Source organism: Nelumbo nucifera, chromosome 6, assembly GCF_055504915.1.
Source record: "Nelumbo nucifera cultivar China Antique chromosome 6, China Antique-T2T, whole genome shotgun sequence".
NCBI classification, from domain to species: domain Eukaryota; kingdom Viridiplantae; phylum Streptophyta; class Magnoliopsida; order Proteales; family Nelumbonaceae; genus Nelumbo; species Nelumbo nucifera.
In genome coordinates this window covers 37,383,941-37,399,955 of record NC_142654.1, presented here as the reverse complement: position 1 = coordinate 37,399,955, position 16,015 = coordinate 37,383,941, and the positions used below count along the sequence as shown (strand labels likewise).

General features: G+C 38.3%; 1 long non-coding RNA gene across 1 annotated transcript; it reads right to left on the bottom strand.

Moving 5' to 3' along the window:
• Positions 1–4,544: 4,544 nt before the first annotated feature.
• On the bottom strand, positions 4,545–15,226 carry LOC148790773 (uncharacterized). The gene is made up of 3 exons (XR_016077130.1): positions 14,994–15,226; positions 14,832–14,866; positions 4,545–5,412 (listed from the first exon to the last, which is right to left on the bottom strand). It is a non-coding gene; the product is annotated as an uncharacterized LOC148790773 (long non-coding RNA).
• Positions 15,227–16,015: the final 789 nt, after the last annotated feature.

Genomic DNA, 16,015 nt, shown 5'->3' with positions numbered 1-16,015 from the left:
GTCTTGAGTTCGGATAGAAGTGTGGCTCGAACTGCCCTAGGGTGGGCCAGTTCGGGTTGTTGCCCTTTGCACTCCTCGCAAGGCTCGGGGTCAAATGGAGAGTTCGGGCTCCTTTTGGGGAGCTTGGGACATGGGTTCCTCTTGGAGGAGCTCAGGGCTCCTCTTCTCAGAGCTCGCGCCTTGAGAACTGCCGTGTCGAGCTGTCGTTCCTGCCAGGTCACCCTCGGTTGCTTCCACGTGTCGGGTGGCCAAGAGGTCGGGCCAAATCTACCTCCATCAATTGCCCCCCACTCCTTGCGCTAAGGGTCTTTTCTCTAGCGCGGGGAGTTCACGAGGTGACGGGTGGATTTGACCCGTACTTCAAACCGGTTGACTGATGGCGTGAAGTGTGCGTACATCAGGAGATTTCCGGATTCCTCGAGCGCCAAAAAGTCATAAAATGCGCCAATCCGCCTTTAAATGCTGGGTGACGTGATGGCGGGCGTTTTTTCAAATTCAAAAAACGCGCCACTACTGCCTTCAATGCTGGGAGACGTGGCGGCGGGTGTTATTTCAAATTCACAAAACGCACCACTGCTGCCTTCAATGCTGGGAGACGTGCACTGGCGTCGCTTCAGTTTCCAAAGATGTGCGTTCAGTCACGTCTCGGTCTTAGAAGGCGTGCGGTCAGCTTGGTCACGAGCCGTTGGATTTGCCTCGATCAGAGCCATTGGTTTTCGGTCACTGTGGGTATAAATAGTGGGGGACCCCCAGTCACTTTTCTATCGCCATTCTCCTGCATTCACTTCTTGAGCTCGCGTCAACCTTTCGTGGTCCGTTAGCTTTTTCCAGGTGAGTCAGTACTTTCTTCCTAGTCTTTCTTTCCTCCCTATGTCTAGCTCGGACAACTCAGACAGCTTCTCGAGGGGGTCAGATGCAGGTTCCACGAACCGAGCTATGGCCCCCGGCAGCCTTAGTGAGCCCGAGGCGGAGCCCGAAGTAGAGCTCGAGGGAGAGCTCGAGGAAGAGTTCGAACCCATATGCTGAGTCGCCTCGGGTAGTTTGGCATCCTCCTCTCATCGAGGTCGGATGTTAGACAAGTTCGGGTCTTCAACCATGACGCCCGGGGGGCTATACTCCTTTATCACCCAGTTCAACATGCCCGGGGAGTATACTTACTCTATACCCTCGGGCAACTTCCCTTGGGAACACGGTCCAGACGAGATGTCGATATTCCAGGAGTAGCTCGTCGCCGGGCTGTGCCATCCTTTCCACCCTCTTATCGTCGAGGTTATGAACCACTTCGGCGTCACCGTCGGCCAGCTTCACCCGAACTCTATCCGCAACTTAGTTGGGACTATCTCCCTCTTTTGCATACACATTCTGCCTTTAGACCTAGAGATCTTCTCTTCTATCCTCATGCTTAAGAAGCAAGCAGGTCCCCTTCCTGGGCATAGACGGGCGTACTACCTGTCTCCTCGCCCGGGGTTCAAAATTTTACACGATCTTCCCAACAAGGTCCCGGCGTGGAAACGGAACTACTTCGTGGTACGAAGTGCATCAGGGTGGATGTTCCAAACCGGGTGGGGGTTGGCTGCCCCTGACCTTGGTGTTACGCTAGATAGGGAGACGGCGAAGGGCCTCCGGGACTAGGCCCGGCTCGGGCTAAAATGCCACCATTATCTGACGGAGGCCAAGCTCATCCAGGCCGGCCTGAGTTCGGGTAGTTTCCTCGCTCAGAGGTTTGCCTTTGTTTTTTGCTTTCCATTCTTTTGTTTTTTCTGATGCCGAGCTCTTTTTGCAAGTGTGATGGACGCAGAAAAGACTCGTGGTGGGAACTTGTTTCACGCCATGAAGAGGAGGAAGTGAGTTGCCAAACGGGTTCATGCCGAACCGCCCCGAGATGCGGAGCCCGAGGTACCGAGCTCTCCGCCCAGGGAGCCCGAGATGGCCCCTCCAGTACAAGAAGCGGTAGGGGCCCCTTACGCCGAGGTTGCTTATACAGGGGCTCCTTACACTGAGGCTGCTTATACCCGGGCTGGGCCTTCAGGCTCGGGAGGCCAAGGCGAGTTCAGGAGCATACTGTCGCCGAACCACGCTCTTCAAAAATGTAAGGAGGCCGTTTACCCTGAGGAGGTCGCAGCATGGGCCAAGCTTCCTTTGAACCACGTAGCCAGGCGTGCTGCCTCTTATGCCATGGTGGTAAGTTAGAGACTTCTTGTCGGACTCCTTGTCATTACCCTTATCATTGTTACTCTTTCAACATTGTCGTTATTTTTCTTTTTGGCAGGTGAACTCCTCCATCCATGTGTTAACGGTCCAAGCGGAAAGGAGCTCGAGGTGGGCGCGTGCTGCCGAAGAGGCTTCCCGCGCTACCGAAGCGGCTTCTCGCGCTGCACAGGCCAGACTAGCGAGGTCTCAGAGAGACACCGAGGCCATGGGAGTGGTGGTGAAGCACATGGCGGACCTGAGGCTAGACTTGCAGCATCAGGTCAAATACCTTCAAGAGGATATTAGGGAGAGGACTGAGATCTTTTCTTAAGGCATCGAGGATGCCAAGAAGAAGGTTGTCGATGACTATATCGCCTCGCCGTGCTTTGACGACCTAATGGTGAACTCGTACAGGAGGGGTTTTAAACTGAGCCGGTGGATGATCAGGAACGCATACCCCGAGCTTGATATCAGCATCATAACCACTTCGCGCATTACTCAGGAGATGGCCAACGTGGTTGATGGTGAACCGGATTCTGAGGATGAGGCAGGACCCTCGGGTATCGTTGAAGTGCCTTCCGATGGTGAGGAAGATGTACCTTCGGGCCTGGGAGCTCGCTTCTGTTGTTTTTTTTTTTTTTTTTGAATGTAAACAAAGTATTTTGTAATGAAATGTTCTCTTTTTGGTTAAGTGTTGTTCTGTCACCCTCTCTTTTTTCCGAACTGACTATATGCCCGATCCGTTTTCTACCTGGGTTACTGTACTCGTGCGGCCTATTTTGGTGTTAACACTTGGCCTCAGATGATGAGATGTCGAGGTCCTTATCAGCTCGCTATTAGCACTTTGCCTATCAGCTTGGTGTTAGCATTTTTCCTTTGCTTGCCCATGCCGAGGTCCTTGTTAGCTCAGCATTCTAGCCCTTAGGCTCTGGTAGCAACTCGTAGTCCACTTCGCTTGGTGATTTATAGGTAGTATCGTCTCAAGTTAATGACATTCCACACTCGGGGTACTTGTTTGCCCTCTAAGGTTTCGAGCTCATATGCTCCCACGAATGTTCTCTTTACTCGGTAGGGTCCTTCCCAGTTCGGTCCAAGTTTGCCAACACCGGGCTCGGGTACCATGATCTTACGTAGGACCAGGTCGTCGACGTGGAAGTTCCGCTTTTCTACTCTGGCATTGTAGTACCGCTTTTGAGATAAAAGGGGTAAAGGATGTTTGATTTGGGTAATGTTGGTGTCATCGGATTTGGATTTTTGGTCTCTACATATTTTTGGATTTTTTTATTTGATGTGAAATGAAATTTAGGATCGAAATGACTCCGATCGGATGATTGGAATCGGTTCCAGCTTCAGGTCTTAGGATTAAGGGGTAAACAATGTCGGATTCGGGTGATCTTGCTATTATTGGATTTTGATTTTTGGGATGTACATACCTATGGTTTTGGATTTCTTATTTGATGTGAAATGAGGTTCAAGATCCAAATGACTCCGACCAAACGATCGGCATCGATTCCAACTTTAAGTGTTAAAATGAAGGGGTAAATGGTATCGGATTTAACTGATCTTGGTGTCCTCGGATTTGGATTTTTGGGCTCTACGTACTTATGGTCTTTGATTTCTGATTTAATATGAAATGAGGTTCGGGATCAAAATGATTCCGATCGGACAATTGAAATCAGTTTCAACTTCAGGTCTTAAAGGTGAAGGGGTAAATGGTGTAGGATTTGGGTGATCTTGTTGTTGTTGGGTTTGTGGTTTTGGATTTTGTTGTGTAATTTATGCACAGTTAATTCAGGCAAGTGTACCTTAGTCAAATATGTGTATAAGGATGAGATGAGTGTCGATCCCACAGAGACTAGATCATAGTACCAAATCAATTTTAAACTAACCTAAATTGAACTCGTGAATCAATCGGGTGAATAAAAACTAAGAAAAATTAATGCAAATCTAAAATTTAATAAAAACTAAATTAATGAATGAATGTAGCTAGGGTTTATATTTCATTAAATCAAGGTTATATAATTACCTATTTAATCCAACTTAAGACTGAAATTACCCTAAGGTATATTAAAGTTATTTGCATGTGATGATAGATTTCCCTAAATTAATTAACAAGCTTTTTCAAGTCATGTTAATCATTTATTAATCAAATTCTACCATCAAATTTTTAAGTGGTTGTCAAAAAGAAAAATAAGCATTAAGTTCTTTGGAAACCTCTAATCTTAGAAGGAGATTTGACTTACTAAGTTTCCTTGATTTCCATACATGAGCTAATCATCTTTGGACATCATAGTCTAACATGCGATTTTTATTGCCTAGGGATCTAATTCGTAACAATCCTTTAGTCAGTCATGCATAAACCATCAAATCATTAAAAGATTGGTCAATTCTTTTAAAGCATTAAGCACAACAATAAAAATTCCTCATGCAAATAATAAAGGCCTTGAATTGAATTAGACAAACAACCATATAATCCTAAGATCAAAATCCATCTAAACCCTAACTAAGAGAATTTAGCTAGACATAATTAAATTCAACTCACTCAAGAAAATTAAAGAAAAAACCCAACAAAAACACATTAAGAAATGAATAGAATAATAAGAAAACTTTAGCCTTTGAAGGTAAAAGACAAGTGCAACAACTAAGCCTTCCTCCCTCCTAGATTCGGATTGTTCCTCTTCTTCTCTAGCGTGCTGAAACTGCTGCTTCTTTTCTCCTCTGTCGAATTTTCTCTAAGGATGTATCCCTTTGCCTTGAGTCTACGGTCTTTTTTATAATGCAACCTCATCCTCTATTACCTCTCAATGCAGAATCCTAATTCAACACAAATTAGGTCTCTTAGTCTTGATCAAAGTTGAATTTCTATTTCTTCTATGCTGCCAACTGTTAGACCCGAAACTTGTAATTCAAATTTCACTTGGTTGGTGGCAGAATTAGGGTGTGCGATTAACATAAGAGTTGTATCCCTATCTCTTAGCTTTAATTAGCCATTTGAATCACCTAAATCCAAGTTTTAGGCAGAAAGTTATGCCCAAAATACGGAAATATATCAAAACAGGAAATTTCCTTTTTTGTGCATGCATATCAAATCCGATTTCAATGCATTCTCTTCTTCATGGCCACATCATGGAATATCATTGCTGCATGGATTTTCCTCTATGATTGTCTTGATCAAATAAATTGAGTTCTTCCTTAAAATTTCAAAATTAAACTCCAAATCACCTTGCAAGACAATTTCATCATAATTAGTGCAACACTATACTAATTCCGAAATACATTACCAAAATCATCAAGTTAGAGGTATTAAATATGTATAAATATAAGCTTATCAAATACCCCCAAAATTAGCTTTTGATCGTCATTGAGCAAAATATGAATAAAATCATACTTAAGCTCATAAATTGATCATGCTTTACTTATCTTGATTTTCCAAAGTATATGCCTCAAAGATTGTATAAGGTATATAACTTAGAAAGCATTCAAAATACCAGTCAAGAATTATCATAAATCTTATTCTAACAAAATCTCATCATGAAAATTGAAGTGTGTGTGTGTGTGTTTTGCCAATTTTCCAGTTTTATGCATGTTTCTTAGCTCAAATTATGCAAACCAATGGATATTTGAAATTGATCCTTGAAATTTTTGGATATTCCATAGGCATGCTTTTCATAGTCATTCTCCACTAATATAGGCAATCATAAAACTTTAGATCAATAAGTCTTTATTAAGCTTGTAATGTGAGACTTAGGTAGGGGCTAACAAAAAAAGGATAAGGAATTACAAAGCAAGAGAGCATAGAAGGATATGCGCATATAAATGTACTCTCCAGATATCTCCATATTCTTTTTTTTTCTTTCCACATGTATCACAACCCCCAAACTTATTTCTTTTGATTTTTTTGGGTAGTGAATAAACTTTTCAGCACATAATTTTAGGCTCATGATATATTTTTGAAGCCTATTTTCTTTCTTTTTTAGCATTTTTTTTTCATCTTCCATTCTTTCATTCATCAACATCATTGTGTAAAATTAAGCTCTCTTGAAGGGTAGATCATGGTTTTTCGGGTTTGATAGGTTAAGTACAATGAGTGTTAAAGAAAAGAATTCAAATGGTGACTAATCATATGTTTTGCATATGTCATTCTTTTGAAAAGGCTCGAAAGGGTAACTAAGGATTGAAATATATCAAAGTTGGCTTTAAAAGGCTCGAACGATCCAAAGATGGCCTAAATCATCTCTAAGTGATATGTTGTCTAGGATTTCGCCTCAAAGGCTAATTAAACAAATTTTACAATATCACATAATGATCATAATGTTCCATATAACTCACATAATTATTCACTAAGTTGCACACAATTCACAAGATCATGGCATAATGTGCTCAAGAATTTCAACATTCATAATACAATAGAGTTAACACAAGAGTCAATCAATCCTCAAGATTAGCATTTATCTTTCTTTCTAAATTATATTCGGTTTCAATGAAGAATTTATCATAGGCTTTTAGTCATCAAGAAAAATTTAGCAATTACAACTTAAGCTAAAGCATATTTCGAAAAATTTTGGTGCAATCATATCATGCTGTCGGGTTCACAAAAATTTTAATCATAAAATTTCAATCTCCCCCCCCCCCCCCCCAAACTTAAATACAATATTGTCCTCAATATTAAGCAAGTTAAAAAGAAGGGAAATAAACTTCCTTTTGAGTTGGTATTAGTTTCGGCTGCACATGTTGAAATTTCATGTCCATAGACTCCAAAATCGCAACCCATCTTTCATCAATCAAATTGGTATTTTTTTTTTCTTTGTTTTTCTTCTCTCCAATACTTTTTCCATTTCTGGAATGCTTCGTTTTTCCATTTCAGGTGGGTATTTTTTTCAGTTCAGATAAGTTTGGAGAGGTTTTCTGCATTGGTTTCTCATTTCCAGGTTTGTCTTCTTCCTTGGATTTTCAATTGCGTCTTCAATAACTCTTCTCCATTAACATTTTATTTTTTCAGGCACGTTTTCCACCAAGAAACAATTCGTTCAAATCGGTTTTAGCATTTGAAAACTTAAAGAAACAGTAGCAATAACTAGGTACGATTAAACTTTATTCAAGCTAGTTCTGTCATTTTCTATTGTCAATACCCATACCGACTCACTAGATGTCAACAATCTGGAAAAAAAAATGAAAGAAATGGTAAAAAAATGAACTAGGTCATCGTAGGACCCATTTTAGCGTGTGGGTGAAGAAGACGATCTAATCAGGTCATCTTCCACCCGTTTTTGAAAATATTGTTCGAATCATCCAGATCCCAATCAAACGAGTGCAGGTTGAGAAACTCGTTAAGCAATTTGTGTATTACTTAATAATAATAATAATAATAATGATTTATTAATTAATAGTAGCAATAATAGTTTTCAAGACGCCAAGGTGAGGCTAGGCGACAAGGGGGCGCCTAATCGCCTAGGCAATGATTTTTTTTTTCTTTTTTTTTTTATGTAGAAAACATAGATCCTAGGCCAGGTAGTTCCTAGGTACCATAACCATATTTCCTTCATAACTATTCATAATTTTCATAAGTATAGAGTTCATGTTGAAGTATCAAATATTAAAGAGAAGAAAAAGAAAGAACAGAAAATTCAAAAAATATAGGGGCTGAACCCTTATTTTTGTTGTAGGAAAAGAAAAAAAAAAGTAGCAATAGTACTACTATACTAGTAGTAGTTGAAAATGTGTTGAATAGACAAAATTTTAAGTTCTTCCTTATTTAGTCGTTTAGGTTTTAAAGTCTATGAGGGTTCAATTCAACATTTAGAAATGTTTGTATTGATTAAGCCCTACAAATAAAAAAATTAATATATAAACACATAGAATGAATATTTTAGTTTAATAGTTCCTATTTTATAATTATAATGTCAAAAAATAAAGAATAAAAAGTATTTTATAATACATAGTACAAAACTACTTGGTGATTAGGCGAGGCGAGCCTCAAAGGGTGCCTGCCTAGGCACCGCCTTGACAACTATGGTATTAATAGTATTTATATATAATTAGTATATAATATAAATACCATATTTTTAATAATGACAGTATTTTTAATAATTACAATACTTTTAAATAGTGAATAGTATTTATTAAAAATAGTATTTTATTGATTAATAATATTTTTAATAAATATAGTATTTTATTAATTAACCATATTTTCAATAAATATATTATTTTAATATACAATATTTTTAAGGGAAAATTTCTTAAACTACCTCTACTATTTAGCTAATTGACTAACTAATCCTTATTATTTAACTTTTGTCTTTCACCACCTCTACTGTATTTGACAATTGCCTAAAACCTCTCTTAATGTTAATGCTTTGTCACAAACTGTTTACATGTGACATCACGTGACTGAATATTTTCAAAAATCCCTTACCCTTTTTCCCTCTCTAGAGCTTGTAGCTGGTGAAAGGGGACTGTTACCCTTTGTCACAAACTGTTCAAAAATCCCCTTCATCCTTTGACCTTTTTTTCTCTCTCTTTCTCTCTTTTTCCTCCATATTTTTCTCTCTTTCTTCCTTTTCTCCTTTTATTTCTTCTCCCAACCTGAAACCCCTCCATCCTTAGCAAAACCAGCTTCACCTCAGATTACTTTGGCAACAGAGGCGGCCATGGCCACCATTATCATCTTCACTGTCATTCCTCCCTAGATTCAAACACCAGATTGGAAGATGCCCTTCAAAAATCTCCAAATTTTCAGACAAAACTGAATCCTAGATGAGTAAACTGTACCTATACAGCAAGGCCTTTGTCTCCAAGTCAGGGCTCTTGAATCAATCGCTCAAAATGGCCTTTTTTAATGAAGAATATAAAGTTGAGCAAAGCAATAGAGTCCATTCTAGATTCGAGTTCACTCATGAATCAGAAATCAAATTCATCTTCATCAAATTCAAGGGAGAGTAACTATCGAGCTATTTCAGTGTTTTGGGGAAAGACTAAGACGGGTACTAAAAACGATTTGATCAGCTTCTACGCTACTGTCTCCAAATCGGTATCTCCAAATCAAAGAAAATGATTTAATCAATTTCGGAGGGGACCGTTTCTCCTAATCAAAGAAAACTCCGTCTCATAACCAAGAACCTTGATCAGCTTTAGAGCTTGCCCACATTCTCTCAACCCCCGCCACAAGAATTCCCTGTCGGTGAAAGAAACAACATTGCTTTCAGCACTGATCTAATATTTCCAAAGTTGTACAATCGGTTGTAGCTCAAAGATCAAAGGCATGTGCAGCCAAGAATCATGCAGAGGCGGATGCACTCCACAAGAGCATTGTTGAAGCTAGGTATCAGTTGGTAAAGTATACACGAATGTTGTTTTCTTTTTCTGAATTTCAGGGATTGGTTGTTATCCTTAAAACCTAACCGTTCTTCTTCAATCCATTACTGAGCGGCCCCAACAATGAGAGGTTCTTGCCCAAAAGTATTGGATTAGACTTCAGTAATCTTGTGAAGTATTGAGATGAGTCACAAGGCAATATAGAAGAAACCATCGTGTCAAATGGCATGAACTTTGTACCAAAACTGCAAGAATTCCGGCTGGGACCGACAATGATGTTCCCACCGCTATATTCTGGAATTATAGATTACGGTAGTGCTCTCATTTGAATCAGGTTCAGGGCTTGCGAATGGTAATCCCATCGGTAATCTTGTGAAATATGGAGGGTTTCATCGATATGTTTACCTTTACTGTTTCACTATTGTCTAACGCTACATATTGACAAAAGCTCTGAAATGTCTGTTTCTCCCTTAAGCCAAATTTATGCACGAAATTTATAATTACTTTTTTTGACCTTCGTTTTAAGACAGACGGGGACAGTTGTTGCTGCAAAGTTTGGAGATCAATAGAGTGTTCGAGAATAGAGATGGAGCACCATCGCTTTCGCTTGCGACAGTAGTTGCTGCAATTTCCGGACGGCAGTGCGATGGTGAAAATTTTCAAACATTTCAATGGCATCAAGGCAGAGAAGAAGGTTGAGAAGGCCCCTGTTGCAGAAAAGAAGCTTCCCAAAATCGGTAGAAAGAGGTTGGAGATCTCAGAACTTTCGAACAGGTGCGCAGATCTACTAAGTATCTCTCAGATCTGCAAGGAACCTAGATTTGAGATCTGAGAGATACTCAGATCTAGCAAAACTGCGCACTATTCTGATTATATTTGGAGTCGTCACCAGCTTGACCGAATCCAGCTGCCCTCTCTCTACTGTCACCAATAAGTTGCTTTCTAAAGGAGGTGGAAGTGAGAAACTCAAATCCACCGGCATTGGTTGTTGTTTCTGATGGGGATAGTGGCGAGAAGGAGGTGGAGACCTAGAGAGCTTTTTCGATTAACAGGAGGAAGTGTTGGGGTCGGGTTCAACTCGCCAAAAACAGATCGACAAGGGAGTTAGGGGCGATGAAGCTACGTCAGAGAAGACATCAGAGACAATGACACTGGCTTCTCGATTTCCATTGCTATAGTAGGAAGGGAGAGAGAGAGAGAGTGAGAGTGTGACTGAAGGTGGAGGGGCCCGCTGTAGCGGCGGTGATGAAACATGGGATTGAGAATTAAGGGAAAGAAAAAGGAGAGAGAGAAAGGAAAAAAAAGAAAACAAAAATAAATAACCTCCCCCATAAGTGGAAGAAGAACGAGTGATTAACACCGTACAACTCGAAATCCATCGCAGGCAGCTCAAATTGCAGATTTTGATGGTACCCAAATCCGCTGTGATGGTACAATTCATTTTGGTATATTTGTGTTTCTTCATAACCTTGAAGAGATGCACCTTCCTAATCAACTTTGCATGGCTGCTCAGTGTGATCATCCTAAAATTATTGGAGAACTAGGACGTTGCATTTATGGTTGCGTTTTCCTAGCCTTGGTATGGCCAGCTTGAATCATGACCTGTGAAGAAGGGAGAGGGAGAGGGAGAGGGATAAAGGGTAAAATTAGGTTTAAAAAAAAATTATAGGTTACATGGTGTCATGTGTATATGAGTTTTAATGAAATATTAACAAATGCTAATGGTAAGGGTAGAGCTAGTCAATTGTTAGAAATAGTAGAGATAGCGTTAGACAATAATCAAATAGTAGGGGTATACTTAGTCAATTATCTAAACCATAAGGGTAGTTTAAGAAATTTATCCTTTAAATAATTAACAATATTTTTAATAAATGCAATATTTTCAATAATTGTAGTATTATTAATTAATTAATAGTATTTATTAAAATACTATATTAACTGTATTTTTAATTAATACAATATTTTTAATCATTACAATATTATTAATTAATTAACAGTTTCTATTAAGATACTGTATTTATCAATTAACAGTATTTTATTCATTAATCATTTAACCAAACTTTTAATAAATACGAAATTTCATTAATTAACAGTTTTATTAATTATGGTATTATTTAATTATTTAATTAATTAATAGTATTTATTAATAAAAATAATAATCCTAGGAATATTAATCAGGAAAATAAAAATAATTAGGTTGTCATTTGATGTAGATTATTTGTCTTTGTTGTTTCGATTTATTTGAAAATGTTTGGTTTATTTATGTCATTTAAATGATTTATGTGTTTCTAATTTGTTGTTGCAATTTTGTTAGCATAAAAAAATAATAATAATAATAAAATAAAATAGTTGTAATAATAATATTATTAATATTAATATTAATTTGAATGGATGTTTGGCTTAAAACTATCATTTTCCACTATCATCTAATGGAAGGTCGATTAAGTAAATTAATTGCAAATTATAGAGGATGTTTTAGTAAAATACAAACTATAGGGTAGGTTTTAGTAAATTCATGAAATTATAGGGGGTGTTTTAATAAATGACCCTAGTAATTATTATGTTATTAGCTTATTATTATCCTAATAGGTCATTAGCTCATAGGAATATATACACTTTATGCCAACAGGAAAACTGGAATAGTGTTATATGAAAAAGTTATTTTCTATAAGCTTTCTCAAAGGATTAGCTTATTAGCTTATTATTAACCTAATTAGATTATCTCATTAGCTCATAGGAACCTATATACTTAATGCCTACAGGAAACCAGAACAATGTTATATTGAAAAATTACTTGCTATAAAGCTTTCTCATAGGAGATTGTTAATAGAGACATCAAAGACAAAAGCACAACCCAAATTATCAACTTTTTTGTTAGTCATGCAAAGGTTTTTTCTTATGAGATCTTCTACATTATTAAATGAACATACAAGTGTTGCTACCGGTGTGGTTGTGAATATGTATCAATTACAAGATGGGAATGATAATAGTGACATTGCTAATCGTCCACTTCAAGTAACATGTCCTTATTCTACTTTTGAATATCGGATTTTTTTTTTACATCAATCCCAAAAGAATTTAACAGAATGATGAAATTTTGGAAGGAGAACCGTAAGATGTCGACATTGTTTTGCACAATTATGAGTGAAGGATAACCTTATTAAATCTTCGAAAAAAATCCCAAGTTTACACTCTATCGTTGGGATGGACAAGTGAAATTACCGTTGCTACTAGATACCCTAGGATATTTGGAGATGCTTTTTAATGACAACAAATTTAGGGATCAAATATGAAACTACAATTCTATATTGTCATTTACATCAATACGAGGAAGAATTTATCATAGTGTTTTAAACGGAAGGGGTCTATATTGCAGGCATGGGTTTATTTACAGATGCCTATGATCTGTCCTGCCTCTCACTCGTCACCAAATTGATTGGTCAGATATACTACCATGTTGATGGGCCGACTAAGCTAGAAGCCTACCTCCCAATGTATCAGTCGTTGTCAATGGCGTTGCATTTTGTGGCACACTCGTCGGCCATTTTTTCTTCAGTTGGCTTGGTGATAAGATGGGTCGTAAGCGTGTTTATGGCATGACCCTCATGCTCATGGTCATCTGTTCAATTGCTTCCGGGCTTTCATTTGGACAAGGTGCAAAAGATGTAATGGCCACCCTCTGTTTCTTCCACTTCTGGCTTGAATTCGACATCGGTGGTGACTCTATCCACTTTCTCCCACACTCTTGTCTGAATTCGCCAACAAGAAGACTCCTGGGGCCTTCATTGCTGTCATCTTTGCCATGCAAGGCTTTGGAATTCCATGCCCCAGCTTACAGGGTTGCCAACGAAGATGGTCAAATTGAAGTAACTAAATTGGCCAGTCCTAGGAACCAAGCAAGAGAGACGATGTTGAGATGCGGAAATCTTCACGTGGTTATGAAGCTCTTATGAGAGGCATTCATCTGGGTTGAGAATTTGTACCAAGAACTCTTCTGAGAAGATGTCAAGATGCAGAGACCTAGAGGGTGAGATCCAACCGTGGATCTCGTTAATGGCATTTCAGAATTTTATCTTTTAGAATTTTATTCCAGAGACTTGTGTCCAATTTTGACAACTTAAGGTAAGCAGGTACTGTATCATTTGGTGTTGTGCTTTGCCAGATCTGGTAGGCACAGTTGGTGAGCATCTAGAACAAGAGAGGTGCACTGCTGCTGCAACTCTGTTCTCATCGTAGAAGACATAAACAAATGCCCTATGGCGGGAAAGATGGAAACAGTGAGAGGATAGAGAGGGATCGGGAGAAGGGGTTCTTGTCACCGCTGCTCTCCTCTTCCATCTCAAGGTTGAGGACGACAAACATGTCACAGGAAAGGTATTTTAAGAATTAAAAAAAAAAATTACTAGTGACGTAATATCACATGTGAACTGAGTGTAATGGAAAGCTAACAGCAAGGGAGGTTTTAAATAATGGTCAGAAATAGTAGGGATACTCTAAAACAACATATAAATAATATCGGTAGAGTTAGTCAATTAGCTAAATAGTAAAGATAGTTTAAGAAATTTACCCATTTGGCAAACTAAATGGGACTGTTAATGGGTCATGAAAATCCAAATAGAACTGAACCCAATTAATCCAATTACAGAGGGTTTGGGTCTGCATTACAGGACTGAACCCAATGGTAAGTTCATATGTTTACTACTAAATTATGGGTTAAAAATAGAGTTGTCAATTAAAAGCACCTCCCTCTATGCTGGGTTGTCAATTACGGGAATGGTTTTGTTCTTGTGTGGGTTTAACAAATGTTTCAGAAAACATGAGACAAATAATAAATATAAAGTGCATCAAAATAAGGAAAATATACACTAATTTAGCAATCCTGAAAATACAATTGCAATTTATTCTTTTGCTGTATTTGTTAAAATGTAGTATTGTAGCATGCAGAAACTAATAATCCAAATGAAAGGGATAATATTCTTATTTTTGGTCGAAATAAATATTTGGTGATATGAAACTCAATTTTATAATCACATCCCAAACCAAAGCATAAAAAAATAATCATAATCATATCTAGACAATCAAATCTCAAATACCCTAGTTCAATTAGCATATCAAACCCTAAATAAATCAAAAAGATAATAAACCATAACCCTAATGAGTGAAAACTTAAAGCATAAAAAAATAATCATAATCATATCTAGACAATCAAATCTCAAATACCCTAGTTCAATTAGCATATCAAACCCTAAATAAACCATAACCCTAATGAGTGAAAACTTAAATCTATAAGTAAATCCAATAAAACATGAACCTTGAAATGTAGGTTGTACCTGAGAAACTGAAGAATGACAAAGATTTTAGATTTCTACAAAAAAAGGACTGATTATTCATCTACAAAGAGAAGGCTGAAGAAGAAGAAGAAGAAGAAGACATAGATGAAGAAAAAGGAAAATAACATGAAGATAGAAGAAAAGAAATGGCGAAACATGTACCTGGTGCAGATGGTTTCTCTCTCGCGAGGTTCTCTACTTCTGTTCAGCATTAGGTGAGAAATGGGGGTAACCTCTCCACCCCATCGAATTTTTGGTGTTTTTTGGTACAGGTAATTGGAAGCTCTAGCCATCTCAAAAGACCATAAGCTTCATTTGAAGCTTCCCGGTTTTAGCCTATATTGGGCTTTGACGGGTCTTTCTGGGGCCTGCATCTTCCGGGCTTCATATCTTTCGAGTGCCCAACAAGAAAGATCGTTGGTTGGTCTTTGAGCTTTGAAAAATCTAAAAGACACCACAGAAAGAATTGCCAAACGCGACCTTATTAATACGCACAACTTCCATCTTAAATCAACTTGAACAAATACCTCTTTCATTTGTCTACGATCTACATCTTAGGGTAACTAATTGTTTTCCTTCCCTTTCATGTCACTCACCGAATTCCATGCCATATTGATTAATAATACGTACTATTGATCCAGTTATTTTTTTAGATAATCATTCTTGATTGTTAAGCGGTTGTTCTTCCATTCTCCATTCATAATTTCATATATTGCCATGACATATTACTCCTTTGTTATCCTTGATTATTTTAATTCTCCTGCTTAGTTCTGATTTTTATACCCTTTCACACAGTTAAGGGTGCCTAACTCTTTCCCTTTTGTGTACCAAGTCAATATAAGGATCAAAGGAGCTATTTTTCAATACTCACACTAATACCCCAACCCACAGACCACCTGTCCATCTGTGGCCCTACCTGCTTAGTCATGACCATGCCTACTAGTGACCGACTTCACACCACTTTAGCAGGTTAACTTTGGCTGTTGAGGGGTCAACAGCTTTTTCTATTGAGAGAATTTCTGGGCTGGGCACGTTCATGGCAGTTCACCAATTCACGGTCATACTTTTGCTTTAAATCAAAAGGTAATTACTATTTTACCCATCTCATGGTAACTTGTCCAACCCAGAAACTCTTTCAACAGGAAAGGCTGTTGACCCCCAACGGCCAAAGTTTTTTCCACTTG